The sequence below is a fragment of the Budorcas taxicolor genome, chromosome 20 (assembly GCF_023091745.1).
Source record: "Budorcas taxicolor isolate Tak-1 chromosome 20, Takin1.1, whole genome shotgun sequence".
NCBI classification, from domain to species: Eukaryota; Metazoa; Chordata; class Mammalia; order Artiodactyla; family Bovidae; genus Budorcas; species Budorcas taxicolor.
In genome coordinates, this window is record NC_068929.1 from 3,890,380 (window position 1) to 3,904,723 (window position 14,344).

Below are 14,344 nucleotides of genomic sequence, written 5' to 3' on the forward strand. Positions count from 1 at the left end.
TGTGAAGTCAAGTTGGCCTTAGGAAGCATCACTATGAACAAAGCTAGTGGAGGTGATGGAATTCCAGTTGAGCTATTTCAAATTCTAAAAGATGATGCTGTGAAAGTGCTGCACTCAATATGCCCGCAAATTTGGAAAACTCAGCAGTGGTCACAGGACTGAAAAATGTTAGTTTTCATTCCAATCCCAAAGAAAGGCAATGCCAAATTATGTTCCAACTACCGCACAATTGTACTCATCTCACGTGCTAGCAAAGTAATCTTCAAAATTCTCCATACCAGGCTTCAGCAGTACATGAGCCATAAGCTTCCAGATGTTCAAACTGGATTTAGAAAAAGCAGAAGCAGAGATCAAATTGGCAACATCTGTTGGATCGTTGAAAAAGCAAGAGAGTTCCAGAAAAATCAACTCTGCTTTATTGACTACACCAAAGCCTTAGACTGTGTAGATGAAAACACACTGTGGACCATTCTTAAAGAGATGGGGACACCAGACCACCTGATCTGCCTCCTGAGAAACCTGTATGCAGGACAAAAAGCAACAGTTAGAACTGGGCATGGAACAACAGACTGATTCCAAATTGGGAAAGGAGTATGTCAAGGCTGTATACTGTTACCGTGCTTATTTAACTTATATACAGAGTACTTTATGAGAAACGCTGAGCTGGATGAAGCACAAGCTGGAATCAAGATTGCTGGGAGAAATACTAATAATCCCAGATGACACCACTCTTATGGCAGAAAGCAAAGAAGACCTGAAGGGCCTCTTGATGAAAATGAAAAAGGAGAGTGAAAAAGTGGGCTTAAAGCTCAACATTCAGAAAGCTAAGATCATGGCATCCAGTCCCATCACTTCATGGAAAATAAATAGGGAAACAATGGAAACAGTGACAGACTTTATTTTGAGGGGCTCCAAAATCACTGAAGATGGTGACTACAGCCATGAAATTAAAAGATGCTTGCTTCTTAGAAGAAAAGCTATGACCAACCTAGACAGCATATTAAAAAGCAGAGACATTACTTTGTCAACAAAGGTCCATCTAGTCAAAGCTATGGTTTTTCCAGTGGTCATGTATGGATGTGAGAGTTGGACTATAAAGAAAACTGAGCCTCAAAGAATTGATGCTTTTGAACTGTGGTGTTGGAGAAGACTCTTGCGAGTCCCTTGGATTGCAAGGAGGTCAAACCAGTGAATGCTAAAGGAAATCAGTCCTGCATATTCATTGGAAAGACTGATGCTGAAGCTGAAATTCCAATATTTTGGCCACCTGATGTTAAGAGCTGACTCATTTGAAAAGACCCTCATGCTGGGAAGATTTAAGGCAGGAGGAGAAGGGAACAAAAGAGAATGAGAAGGTTGGATGGCATCACTGACTCGATGGACATGCATTTGAGTAAGCTTTGGGAGTTGATGATGGACAGAGAAGTCTGGCGTGCTGCAGTCCATAAAGTGACAAAGAGTCAGACACGACTGAGTGACTGAACTGAATTGAATTGAATCATAAGCTGTGGAAATAGTTTTCTCAACTTTGGTTTTACCATTATTTCAAATAATGATGATGGGGTCATATTCTTTGTAAGCCAAATTGTAAATAAAATCTGCAAAGCCTGCCTGTTCAACAATGCTTTTTAATGTTAAAATCATATAGGAGTAGCAACAAATTGGATGACAAAATGAAACACTTTTTAAAAAATAACCACAATATTTGTAGATATTTGTGCAAAAATGCTGTTAAATATCTAGCTATAGGATTTTTAATTATGAAATCCACACCTACAGAAGCATGCAATTCTTTTTTTTAAAATAAGACCTCTTTAACTGCTCTCGCATTGACACCATGAGTATATTAAATTCTTGCAAAGTACTAATGAGATGTGTCTGTAGTCACAGCAGATTATATTCACAGAAGTTCATATATAAGATGAAGTTGTGTTGAATACATACACAGCAGAGGAAAGCACTGTTTAAACATTCAAGTGCTCAGTCAAAACACACACATTAAAATACCAAAACCTGCATTTCTACCACAGAAGAGCTTCTTCACCAGCTGAAAAGCCACTAAAAAGGTACTGTCTACCATCACCAAACACTGTGAAACATGAATGTGTATTTTTTTTCTTTAGAATCATATTCAAGCCTGTGCAACAAAACACATTTATTTATTTCACACAGCAACACTTCTGGTGGGATGGTATGGCTAGCCATGTGCTTTTAAATAAGCTTCATACTCATTTTAATTTTGTTCTTTAAAAGAGTGAAAGGAAAAAATAGTAGCTAAATGACTTGCTCTACATCTGGTAGAGAGAAGATTAAAAACCAGTGATCGAACTCCTGGGACAGCAGTGTTCCACGATTTCGTAAAATCTTCTTTACTAAGTAATGCGCGTGTATGGAATCTAAAAAAAATGATACTGAAGAACCTATTTGTAGGAAAGAAATGGAGACATGGATGTAGGGAATGGACTTCCACATTTGGGGAGGGAGAGAGTGAGATGAACGGAGAAAGTTGCATCAACATACATACACAATCAGGCGTGAGATGGATAGCCTGTGGGAAGTTGCTGGGCAGCACAGGGAGCCCAGTCTCAGGTGATGACCTGGAGGGATGGGAGGGGGAGGGGAGGGAGCGGACACAGGAATAATTAAGGCTGATCTGTGTGGTGCTGGAGAAGACTCCTAAGAGCCCCTTGGACTGCAAGGAGATCCAGCTAGTCCGTCCTAAAGGAGATCAGTCCTGGGTGTTCATTGGAAGGACTGATGCTGAAGCTGAAACTCCAATACTTTGGCCACCTCATGTGAAGAGTTAACTCACTGGAAAAGAATCTGATGCTGGGAGGGATTAGGGGCAGGAGGAGAAGGGGATGACAGAGGATGAGATGGTTGGATGGCATCATTGACTCGATGGACATGAGTTTGAGCAAACTCCAGGAGATGGTGAGGGACAGGGAGGCCCGGTGTGCTGCAGTCCATGGGGTCACAAAGAGGCAGACATGACTGAGCAACTGAACTGAACTGAAAAATATAATATAAAAAGAAGTGGTTAACTTCTAAACTGGGAAATGTAGAGATCTTTAAAACTTTCTCTAATAACCGTGTGGCCAGTATTTAAAACATTTTAAAATAAACTCATCACACTACTGTTTTCAGCAATAATTTTCTCAGTGTTGCAATCACAGCCTTTTCCAAAGGCTGTATATCATGGGATTGAACATCGGAGTCACTATGGTGTAGAACAGAGAGAGGAGTCTGTGAGTCCTGCAGAATGACTGCATTTGGGCCTTAAGTATGCAATGGTAGCAGATCCAAAGAATAAAAGGACAACCGACAGGCGAGAAGAACACGCGAAGGCTTCGGCTCGCCCTCTGGCTGTTGGCGACCTCAGAATAGTGGAAATGATTCTGCTGTAAGAGGCAAGGGTCAGCAAAAAGGGACAGCAGCAAACAACAGAGCTACTGCAGGGACTGACGGCTTGTGTGCAGAAGTGTCTCCGCAGGCCAGCTTCAGAATGGGGGGAATGTCACAGAAGTGGTTAATCTCGTTCAAATGACAGAAACGCAGAGAGAAGGTCTGGCACGTTTGCCCTATCTGCACTGGGAGTCCACTGACCCAGGAGCCCACCGCCAGCTGGAGGCACACCTTTGGGGTCAGGACCAGGGGATAGTGCAGAGAGCCACAGACAGCCACACAGTGGTCATAGGCCATCACCGCCAGGAGGAAGCACTCAGTGGCTCGGAGGATAAGGAAGAAGCACATTTGGGCAGCCCAGTCCAGCACAGAAATGCTTCTGTCCTGAGTCCAAAGGTTCGCCAGAATCCTAGGGAGAGTGACGGACACGGAACAGATTTCCAATTTTGCCAGGAAAAAATATGTGGGTTTGTGCAGTGCAGGGACAAGCCTAGTTAGTATTATTATGAGGCTATTTCCAGTTAAGATAATGATGTAAATGATGGAGAATACCCCAAAGAATAGCCCTTGGAGGTCTGGAAGCTCAGAAAACCCCAGGAAAACAAGCTGTATCACTGTGGACACGCTGTCTTCTGCTTCCATCTCTTCATATCTCATCTGTGGGAATGATCCAATCAGAGGTACTATTATTTCACTTTCATTAGCTCTTGTTTTCTTATTTATAAAACAGGATGTTGCAGCTTGCTTTTTTTCAATTTCCTATAAAAACCAAACCTATTACACCAGGTGCTCTAAATGTGTGATAAAGTGTGTTTTTCATCCTTATTAAACCTATCTGTAAATTAAAAAAAACTTTAATCTTTCTTTTTCTGCTGTATACAATGTTTATTTAGTTCTGAAGATAAGTGATTGTAATTTTGCTATTCGCCTCAACACTCAAAAATACAAATTCTGAATTTAAGTTCCTTTATGAAATAACTTGATATTTGCATCTGATGTGTTATTCTTTTCACCTCTTCATTCTGCTTTTCATTATCAATTCAAAATTAATTTTTTTTTTGCTCTTTTAAATGTCTTAAGCAATATAAAATAGTTTTAGGGATACATATAGTTAATTTTTTTAAATGACATTTTTTTCAGTTGTATTTCCAACGTCTTCTTAACTTTGACATTCTGCATATTTAGCTATTTTATTATAAAACAAAATTCATCAGCTAACCACTCAAGATGTTTGAATGGTATTTAATTTTTAAAACTGTGTATTTCAATATAGTGTCTACAAATTCAGCACTCATAATTTTTATTCAGACTTTTCTGTTCAATGACAAAGAATTCTAAGCTGGTCTTCCTGTCCAGGAACTCTCATAAGGGTAAGAGGCATGTTCACCTAGTGTTTATATTCATTAAAGCATTCAAACTAGAATGTTCACCTGTTACACACTTTTTGTAAGAAATACATCCACCACAATAGCTACCTCAGAGCCTCCTAAATTACAAAGGACTTCAATAATTGACAATTCTGCTGAATACCTTTAATCAATTAATTGTTGTGGGGCTTTTTTGCCCCTATGTGAGGGTTAGTTCATGCATGTGAAAGCTTTGGGTTGAGATTGGCCATCTTTCTTTGCTATACCTAGATTTTAAGCTTTTGATCATCAGTGTATCTTCGTATGTAATGTGTAATATGTTTCTTCCACAAAAAGTGATTTACTAACTTCTTGAATTAATAATTAAACTTTCTGGCAAGCTGCAGTTACAAGTCATCAGGAGAAAAGGCTCAGCTTTGTCAACAATCTGTTAGATATCTGGGCCTAATCATATCAGAAGGGACTAGGGCCATAGGACCCAAGAGAATAAAATCTATACACGCTAGTAAAGTAATGCTCAAAATTCTCCAAGCCAGGCTTCAGCAATATGTGAACTGTGAACTTCCTGATGTTCAAGGTGGTTTTAGAAAAGGCAGAGGAAGCAGAGATCAAATTGCCAACATCTGCTGGATCACTGAAAAAGCAAGAGTTCCAGAAAAACATCTATTTCTGCTTTACTGACTATGCCAAAGCCTTTGACTGTGTGGATCACAATAAACTGTGGAAAATTCTGAGAGAGATGGAAATACCAGACCACCTGACCTGCCTCTTCAGAAATCTGTATGCAGGTCGGGAAGCAACAGTTAGAACTGGACATGGAACAACAGACTGGTTCCAAATAGGACAAGGAGTACATCAAGGCTGTATATTGTCACCCTGCTTATTTAACTTATATGCACAGTATATCATGAGAAACGCTGGGCTGGAGGAAGCACAAGCTGGAATCAAGATTGCCGGGAGAAATATCAATAACCTCAGATATGCAGATGACACCACCCTTATGGCAGAAAGTGAAGAGGAGCTAAAGAGCCTCTGATGAAAGTGAAAGAGGAGAGTGAAAAAGTTGGCTTAAAGCTCAACATTCAGAAAACTAAGATCATGGCATCTGGTCCCATCCCTTCATGGGAAATAGATGCAGAAACAGTGGAAATAGTGTCAGACTTTCTTTTTCTGGGCTCCAAAATCACTGCAGATGGTGATTGCAGCCATGAAATCAAAAGACACTTACTCCTTGGAAGACAAGTTATGACCAACCTAGACAGCATATTGAAAAGCAGAGACATTACTTTGCCAACAAAGTCCGTCTAGTCAAGGCTATGGTTTTTCCCATGGTCATGTACAGATGTGAGAGTTGGACTGTGAAGAAAGCTGAGAGGCAAAGAATAGATGCTTTTGAACTGTGGTGTTGGAGAAGACTCTTGGGAGTCCCTTGAACTGCAAGGAGATCCAACCAGTCCATTCTGAAGGAGATCAGCCCTGGGATTTCTTTGGAAGGACCGATGCTGAAGCTGAAACTCCACTACTTTGGCCACCTCATGCGAAGAGTTGACTCATTGGAAAAGACTCTGGTGCTGGGAGGGATTGAGGGCAGGAGGAGAAGGGGACGACAGAGGATGAGATGGCTGATGGCATCACCAACCTGATGGACATGAGTTTGAGTGAACTCCGGGAGTTGGTGATGGACAGAGAGGCCTGGTGTGCTGCGATTCATGGGGTCGCAAAGAGTCAGATACGACTGAGCGACTGAACTGGAACTGGAACTGAAATCATCCCCTACCTATGACTTTAAGACAATTGAGAGGATTATTTGAAAATCACAGGCTACTGTCGTGCTTGGATTCCAGGTTATGGAGCACTTGCCGGCCTTTATATAAACTTATAGCTGAAACTCAGCAGCCCCAAACCTACAAACTGGTTTGGTCTCCAGATACTCAAAAGGCTTTGACGGTTCTTCAGACTGCTCTCCTGCAAGCTCCCACTCTGAATTGCCCACAGGGTCAGAATTTAATTTAATCTTTCCTTTTCTCCTTTGCTTTTCGCTTCTCTTCTTTTCACAGCTATTTGTAAGGCCTCCCCAGACAGCCATTTTGCTTTTTTGCATTTCTTTTCCATGGGGATGGTCTTGATCCCTGTCTCCTGTACAATGTCACAAACCTCATTCCATAGTTCATCAGGCACTCTATCCATCAGATCTAGACCCTTAAATCTATTTCTCACTTCCACTGTATAATCATAAGGGATTTGATTTAGGTCATACCTGAATGGTCTAGCGGTTTTCCCTACTTTCTTCAATTTAAGTCTGAATTTGGCAATAAGGAGTTCATGATCTGAGCCACAGTCAGGTCCTGGTCTTATTTTTGCTGACTGTATAGAACTTCTCCATCTTTGGCTGCAAAGAATATAATCAATCGTATTTCGGTGTTGACTATCTGGTGATGTCCATGTGTAGAGTCTTCTCTTGTGTTGTTGGAAGAGGGTGTTTGCTATGACCAGTGCATTTTCTTGGCAAAACTCTATTAGTCTTTGCCCTGCTTCATTCCGCCTTCCAAGGCCAAATTTGCCTGTTACTCCAGGTGTTTCTTGACTTCCTACTTTTGCATTCCAGTCCCCTATAATGAAAAGGACTTCTTTTTTGGGTGTTAGTTCTAAAAGATCTTGTAGGTCTTCATAAAACCGTTCAACTTCAGTTTCTTCAGCATTACTGGTTGGGGCACAGACTTGTATAACCGTAATATTGAATGGTTTGCCTTGGAGATGAACAGAGATCATTCTGTCGTTTTTGAGATTACATCCAAGTACTGCATTTCAGACTCTTTTGTTGACCATGATGGCTACTCCATTTCTTCTGAGGGATTCCTGCCCGCAGTAGTAGATGTAATGGTCATCTGAGTTAAATTCACCCATTCCAATCCATTTTAGTTTGCTGATTCCTAGAATGTCGATGTTCACCCTTGCCATGTCTTGTTTGACCACTTCCAATTTGCCTTGATTCATGGACCTGACATTCCAGGTTCCTATGCAATATTGTTCTTTACAGCATCGGATCTTGCTTCTATCACCAGTCACACCCACAACTGGGTATTGTTTTTGCTTTGGCTCCATCCCTTCTTTCTTTCTGGAGTTATTTCTCCACTGATCTCCAGTAGCATATTGGGCACCTAATGACCTGGGGAGTTCCTCTTTTGGTATCCTATCATTTTGCCTTTTCATACTGTTCATGGGGTTCTCAAGGCAAGAATACTGAAGTGGCTTGCCATTCCCTTCTCCAGTGGACCACATTCTGTCAGGCCTAATTAGATGTAATTTCACGTGGGTGGCCCCACTGCCTAAGAGTAATTGGGGCAGCAGCTTTATTAGCACCTCAAGCTTTCAAAATAATTAATGGATGGAACCCTACTGTCCTGACTTCTCATGATGTGAGTGGAATCTTAAATTCTAAGGTTAATATTTGGATGACAGACAGTAGACTTCTTAAATATCAGTCGTTGTTAGAAGGGCCAGTAGCTAAGCTTAAAGTCTGTAGTAATTTAAATCCTGTCACTTTCCTTCCTGAGAAGGATAATGAAACACCAGATCATGACTGTTCGCAATTCCTAACTTTAAACTATGCAGCTTGGGAGGATCTAATGGATACCCCATTAGACAATCCTGACATGGAAATATTTACAGATGGCAGTTCTTTTGTTCGGTATGAAAAGCATAAAGCAGGTTATGCCGTGGTGACGGCTGAACAGGTTTCCCCTCTTCATCAGTGGAAGGCTTCCCATGGTGGACATCTCCACTTCAAGGAAAAGACTTTCTCCGAGTCTGAGAATACCTTCAACAACAATCATATGTGATGCCTCTTCTTCAACTGATGCCATCTAACAATCCTAAGATGGACTGATGTAACTATGGACATAATATGACTTTTAATTTTGATTTTAATTTGTTTTAATGATTATTTAGCCTTACATCTGTAACTGTGTAATTTAATTCCTAGTTGCATGAAGGCTTTTACGTCACAAATGGTTGTTCAAGATCCTACTAGTGCCACAGCCTCCTCCAACTATTGCTTGGGGCCCCTGGATCAGAGACCCTCAATATGAGGGTTAGGAGAATATGTTGCCTTAACAATTTAGGGACCACACCCCTAAGCAGTGGGAAGTAGTTATGGAACGAAAACGATGCTCCTTTCCCTTGCCAACATAATTCTCCTAAAAGAAAAGGGGGGAATGAGACAATCATTTCCTAGGCAGGTTGATAAGAAGTCTAGGGGTCCCCAGGGAGAGAGGGGCCTGGAATTTTCAAGGAGGGAGAAAGGACAAACTCTTTTTGTCCTGCTACATTCCAAGGAGTATATAACAATAATGCACCCTGCTTGGGGACAGTCTCTGGAAAAAACCTTCTGGCTAATCCTGTTATCTTAAAGTGTAAATTATGGGAGTAGGTCTAGTGAGGTCTTTACAACCTCCAGACATTCTTTTGATTCACTGTAATAACTAATTAGAGAGCATATAACTCCATTGCTAACACTAGCAAGGGGGTACTCTTTCTACCCCCTTCTGATGCCTTTGTCTGAAGCTTTCTCTATCTCCTTTATACTTTAATAAAACTTTATTACACAAAAGCTCTGAGCAATCAAGCCTCATCTCTGGCCCCGGATTGAATTCTTCTCCTCCGGAGGCCAAGAATCCCGGCATCTTTGCATGGTTCAGCAACAACCTTTCATGGGGAGGGTCTCACCCAGGAGATTGTGGACATATGACCCCAGATACATGGTCAGTGAGATGGGGTCACCCTGGAGACTGTGCATATGTTACCTCAGGTGCAGGTTCTGGGGGGTGGTTACCCTGGAGACTATGGTCATGAGAACCCAGGCACAGGGTCTGTAAGGTTAGGTCACCTCAAGACTGTGGTCCTGATACCCCAGACCAGGGTAAGTGAGGTTGGGTTACCCTGGAAAATGTGGATGTGTGATCCCAAATATATAATCTGGGGAAGATTGTCACCCTGGAGACTGTGAACTTTTGATACCATGTGCAGGGTCTGGCAGGGGGGTGTCACAATGGAGACTGGGGACGTATGACCCCAGGTGCAGGGTCTGGAAGGGGTCTCACCTTGGATACTGTGGACCTGTAAACTGAGGTGCAGGGTCTGGATGGGGTCACATAGGAGACTTTAGACATGTGAACCCAGGTGCAGTGTTAGGGAGCTGTCACCCTGGAGACTGGATACATGACCCCAGGTACAGTGTCTGGGAAGGGTGTCACCCTGGAGACTATTCACGTGTAACTCCTGGTGCAGGGTGTGTGAGAGGGGTCGCCTTGGAGACTGGATGTGTGACCCCAGGTACATGGTCTGGGGGGGAAATCACAGTGGTGAGTGTGGACATGTGACACCAGGGACAGGGTCTGGGAGGGCGGCCGGTCACACTTGAGACTGTGGACATGTGACCACAGGTACAAGGTCTGGGAAATGACATCACCCCCGGAAACTATGGACATGTGTCACCAGGTACTGGGTCTGGGAGAATGCACACGGTAGAGACTGGATATGTGACCCCCAAATACAGTGCCTGGGAGAGGTCACCCTGGGGACTAAAGACATGTGATCTCAGATACAGGATCTGGGAGGGTGTCACCCTGGAAACCATGGACATGTAACATGAGGGTAGGGTCTGGGAGGGGAGCTCACAATGGAAACTGTGGCCGTGTCATCCCAGGTGCTCGGACTGATGTGGTAGTGTCACCCTGAAGTCTACGGACTGTATCCACAGGTAAGGGTCTGGAAGGTGTCACCCTGGAGACTGGAAATGTGACCAGAGGGTCAAAGTCTGGGAGTGGTAGTTACCCTAGAGACTGTGTACATGTGACCAGAGGTAAAAGTTCTGGCAAGGTGGGGTCACCATGGAGAATGTGGACGTGTGGCCCCAGGTGTAGGGTCTAGGAGAGGCAGTCACCCTGGAAACTGGAAATGTGACCCCAGGTACAGTGTCTAGGAGAGGTGTCACCAAGAAGACCGTGGACATTTGACCCCAGGTGCTTATATTTCAAAGGGGTCACCCTTTAGCCTGTGGATGTGTGACCCCAGGTGAAAGGTCTGGGAGTAGGGCTCACCCTGGATGGTGGTCGTCTAACACCAGGTGCAGGGTCTGGGGAGAGGGCTCTCTGTGGAGACTGTGGACATGTGACTCCAAGTGCAGGTTCTGTGAGGTGTTTTCTCCCTGGAGAAAGTGGACAAGTGACCCAAAATGCAGTGTCTGGGGTAGAGGCTGACCCTGGAACCTGTGGATGTGTGAAGCCAGCTGAAGTGTCTGGGACATGGTGTCACCATGGAGACTGGACGTGTGAACCCAGGTGCAGGGTCTGGGGAAGGGTTCACCCTGGAGACTATGGACATGTGACCGTATGAATAGGGTCTATGAAGGGGTTCACCAGGGAAGCTGTGGCCACGTGGCACCAGGTAAAGGATCTGATGTGGGGTGTGAATGTGGAGACTGTGGTCGTATAACCCCCTGTGCAGGGGGGAAGAGGGGTCACCCTAGAAACTGTGGGTGTGTGATCCCATGGTCTGGGAGGGGTTCATCATGGAGACTATGGACGTGAAATTCCAGGTATAGGGTCTTGGAGGTGGGGTTACCGTGTGGATTGTGTGCAGGTGTTTCTGGCTACTGGGTCTAGGTGGTGGGGTCTCCCTGAGGACTATGGACGTGTGACCCAAAGTGCAGGGTCTGGGGAGGGGCTCTCCCTGCATACTGTGGATGTGTGATCCCAGGTGCAGGATCTGGGACTGGGGTCACTCTGGGGATTGTGGACATGTTACATCAGGTGAATGGTCTGGGAGGGGGTTACCCTGGAGACTCTGGATGTGTTACCCTAAGTGCAGGGACTGGGAGGTGGTGTCACCCAGGACGCTGTGGTCATGAGCCCTCAGGTACAGAGTCTGGATGTTGGCTCATACTAGAGACTGTGGACATGTGATCCCATGTATGTGGTCTGGGAGGGAGTCATCCTGGATACTACAGAAATTTGACCCCAGGTACAGGGTCAAGAAAGGGTTACTCTGGAAACTGTTTATGTGTGACCCCATGTGCAGTTTCTGGGAAGTGGAGTCACACTTCAGACTGTAGACATGTGAACCAGGTCCAGGGTGTGGAGGGGGTCACCCTGGATCTTGTGGACATGGGACCTTAGGTGCAGGGCCTGGGAAGTGGTGTCACTCTGGGGACTGTAGACATGTTACTCCAGGTGTATGATCTGGGAGAGGTTCACCCTGGAGACTGTGGATGGGCAACCCTAGGTGCAGGGACTGGGAGGAGATGCCACAGTGGGCACTGTAGTCATGTGACCCCAGGTACATAGTCTGAAGGTGGTCTCATCCTGGAGACTGTTTATGTGTGACCCCAGGTGCAGGGTCTGGGAGGTGGGGTTACCCTGGGGACAGTGGGCATATGACCCAAGGTCCCAGGTCTGGGAAGGGGTCACACCAAGGAGACTGTGGATGTGTGACCACACATACAGGCTCTGGGAGGGTGTCACCCAGATGAATGTGGACTTGTGAACCTGGTAAGGTGTAGTCACCCTGGAGACTGTGGATATGTGACCTCAAGCGAGGAGTGTGAGCGGTGTCAAGGAGAATTTTGACATGTGACCCCAGGTGCAGGTACTTTGAAGCAGTCAACATGGAGCCTGTGGATGTGTGAACCCAGGACAAGGGTCTGGGAGGTGGGGTCACCCTTGAGACTGGATATGCGACCCCAGGTACAGGGTCTTGAGAAGGGTTCATCTTGGCAACTGTGGATATGTGACCCCAGGTTCAGGGTCTTGGAGGACATTCATTCTGCAAAATGTGGACATGTGATCCCATGTACAGGGTCGTCTGCAAAGGTGTTCACCAGGGAGACTGTGGACATGTACACCAGGTGCTTGGATGTGGGCTGTGGTCACCCTGGAGACTGCATGTGTGACCCAGTTTCAGTGTCTGGGATGTTTGTCACCCTGGAGGCCTTTGACTTCAGGTACAGGGTCTGGGGGTGCTATCACCCTGGGGACTGTGGACATACGTGAGCAGGTACAGGGTCTGAGTGACGGGGTCACCCTATGGACTGTGGACATGTGATCCCACATGTAGGGTCTGGAAAGGGGCCTCTGTAGAGACTGTGGATGTCTTACCCTAGAGGCGGAGGGTAAGGCGTCTGGGAGGAGGTCACCATGAACATTGTGGATGTACACCATGAACATAATGTCCCTGGAGACTGTGGACATGTGACCCCAGGTACAGCATAGGGGAAGTGGGATCAACATGGATAATGTGGACATTTGACCCAAAGTGTAGGGTCTGGGGAGAGGGCTAACCCTGAAGACTGGATGTGTGATTCCCAGTGCATGTTCGGGGTGGGGGGGGGGGGCGGGGGGGGGGGCGGGGAGTGTAACCTTGGAGATTGTGGATGTGTGACTCCACATGTAAGGTATAGGAGGTGGGATGACACTTTAGACTGTAGACATGTGACCCCAGTCCAGAGTCACCCTGGAGATTGTGGACATAGGATCCCAGGTGCAGGGGCTGGGAGGTGGCTTTCCCTGGAGGCTGTGACATCAGACTCCAGGTACATTGTTTGGGAGCTGGATCACCCTGGAGACTGTGGACGTGTTACCCCAGGTGCAGGGTCTTGGAAGGGGGTCACCCTGGAGACTGTGGACCTGTGACCCCAGGTACAGTTTCTGGGAGAGTGTCACCCTAGACTCTGGACATGTGACCCCAAGTGCAGGATTTGGGAGTGGGTTCACCCTGGAGACTGTGGACATATGACTTCTTGTACAGTTTCTGGGAGGGTATCACCCTAGACTGTGGACATGTGACCCTAAGTGCAGGATCTGGGAGAGGGGTCACCCTGGTGACTGGACATATGTCACCAGGTGCAGGTTATGGGCAGGAGGGACACCCTGGATATTGTTGACGTGTGACCCCAGGTACCAGGTCTGGGCATTCTCTCATAGCTCAAAAGCTTCCCCCACAGCTCAGTCGGTAAAGAATCTACATGCAATGCAGGAGAAACAGGTTTGATTCCTGGGTCAAGAGGATTTCCAGGAGAAGGAATTGGCAACCCACTCCAGCATTCTTGCCTGGAGAATCCCATGGATAGAGGAACATCGCGGGCTACAGTCCATGGGGTCACAAGAGTTGGACATGACTTAGCGACTAAACAACCACCACTACCACTAAGGACTGTTAAGGGGTAAGAGGTTAGTAAATAGAAAATAAATAGACAGGGTCTGGGAGAGGGGGTCACTATGGAGACTGTGTACGTGTGGCCCCAGGTACAGTGTCTGAAAAGGGGGTCACCCTGGTGACTGTGGACATGTGACCCCAGGTACAGGGTCTGGGAGGAAGGTCACCTTGACCCCAGGTACAGGGTAAGTGATGTGAGGTCACCATGGAGACTGCGGACATGTGACACCAGGTGTAGGGTCTGGGAAAAGTTCACCTTGGAGACTGTGGACAAGTGACACAATGTGCCAGGTCTGGGTGTGGGAATTACCCTGGAAACTGGAAATGTGACTCCAGGTACATGGTCTGGTAGGTGGGGTAAC

General features: G+C 45.6%; 1 pseudogene; it reads right to left on the bottom strand.

Annotated features, from left to right (window-relative positions):
- Window positions 1-3,129: 3,129 nt before the first annotated feature.
- LOC128066258 (olfactory receptor 10AG1-like) lies at window positions 3,130-4,068 on the bottom strand (annotated as a pseudogene).
- Window positions 4,069-14,344: the final 10,276 nt, after the last annotated feature.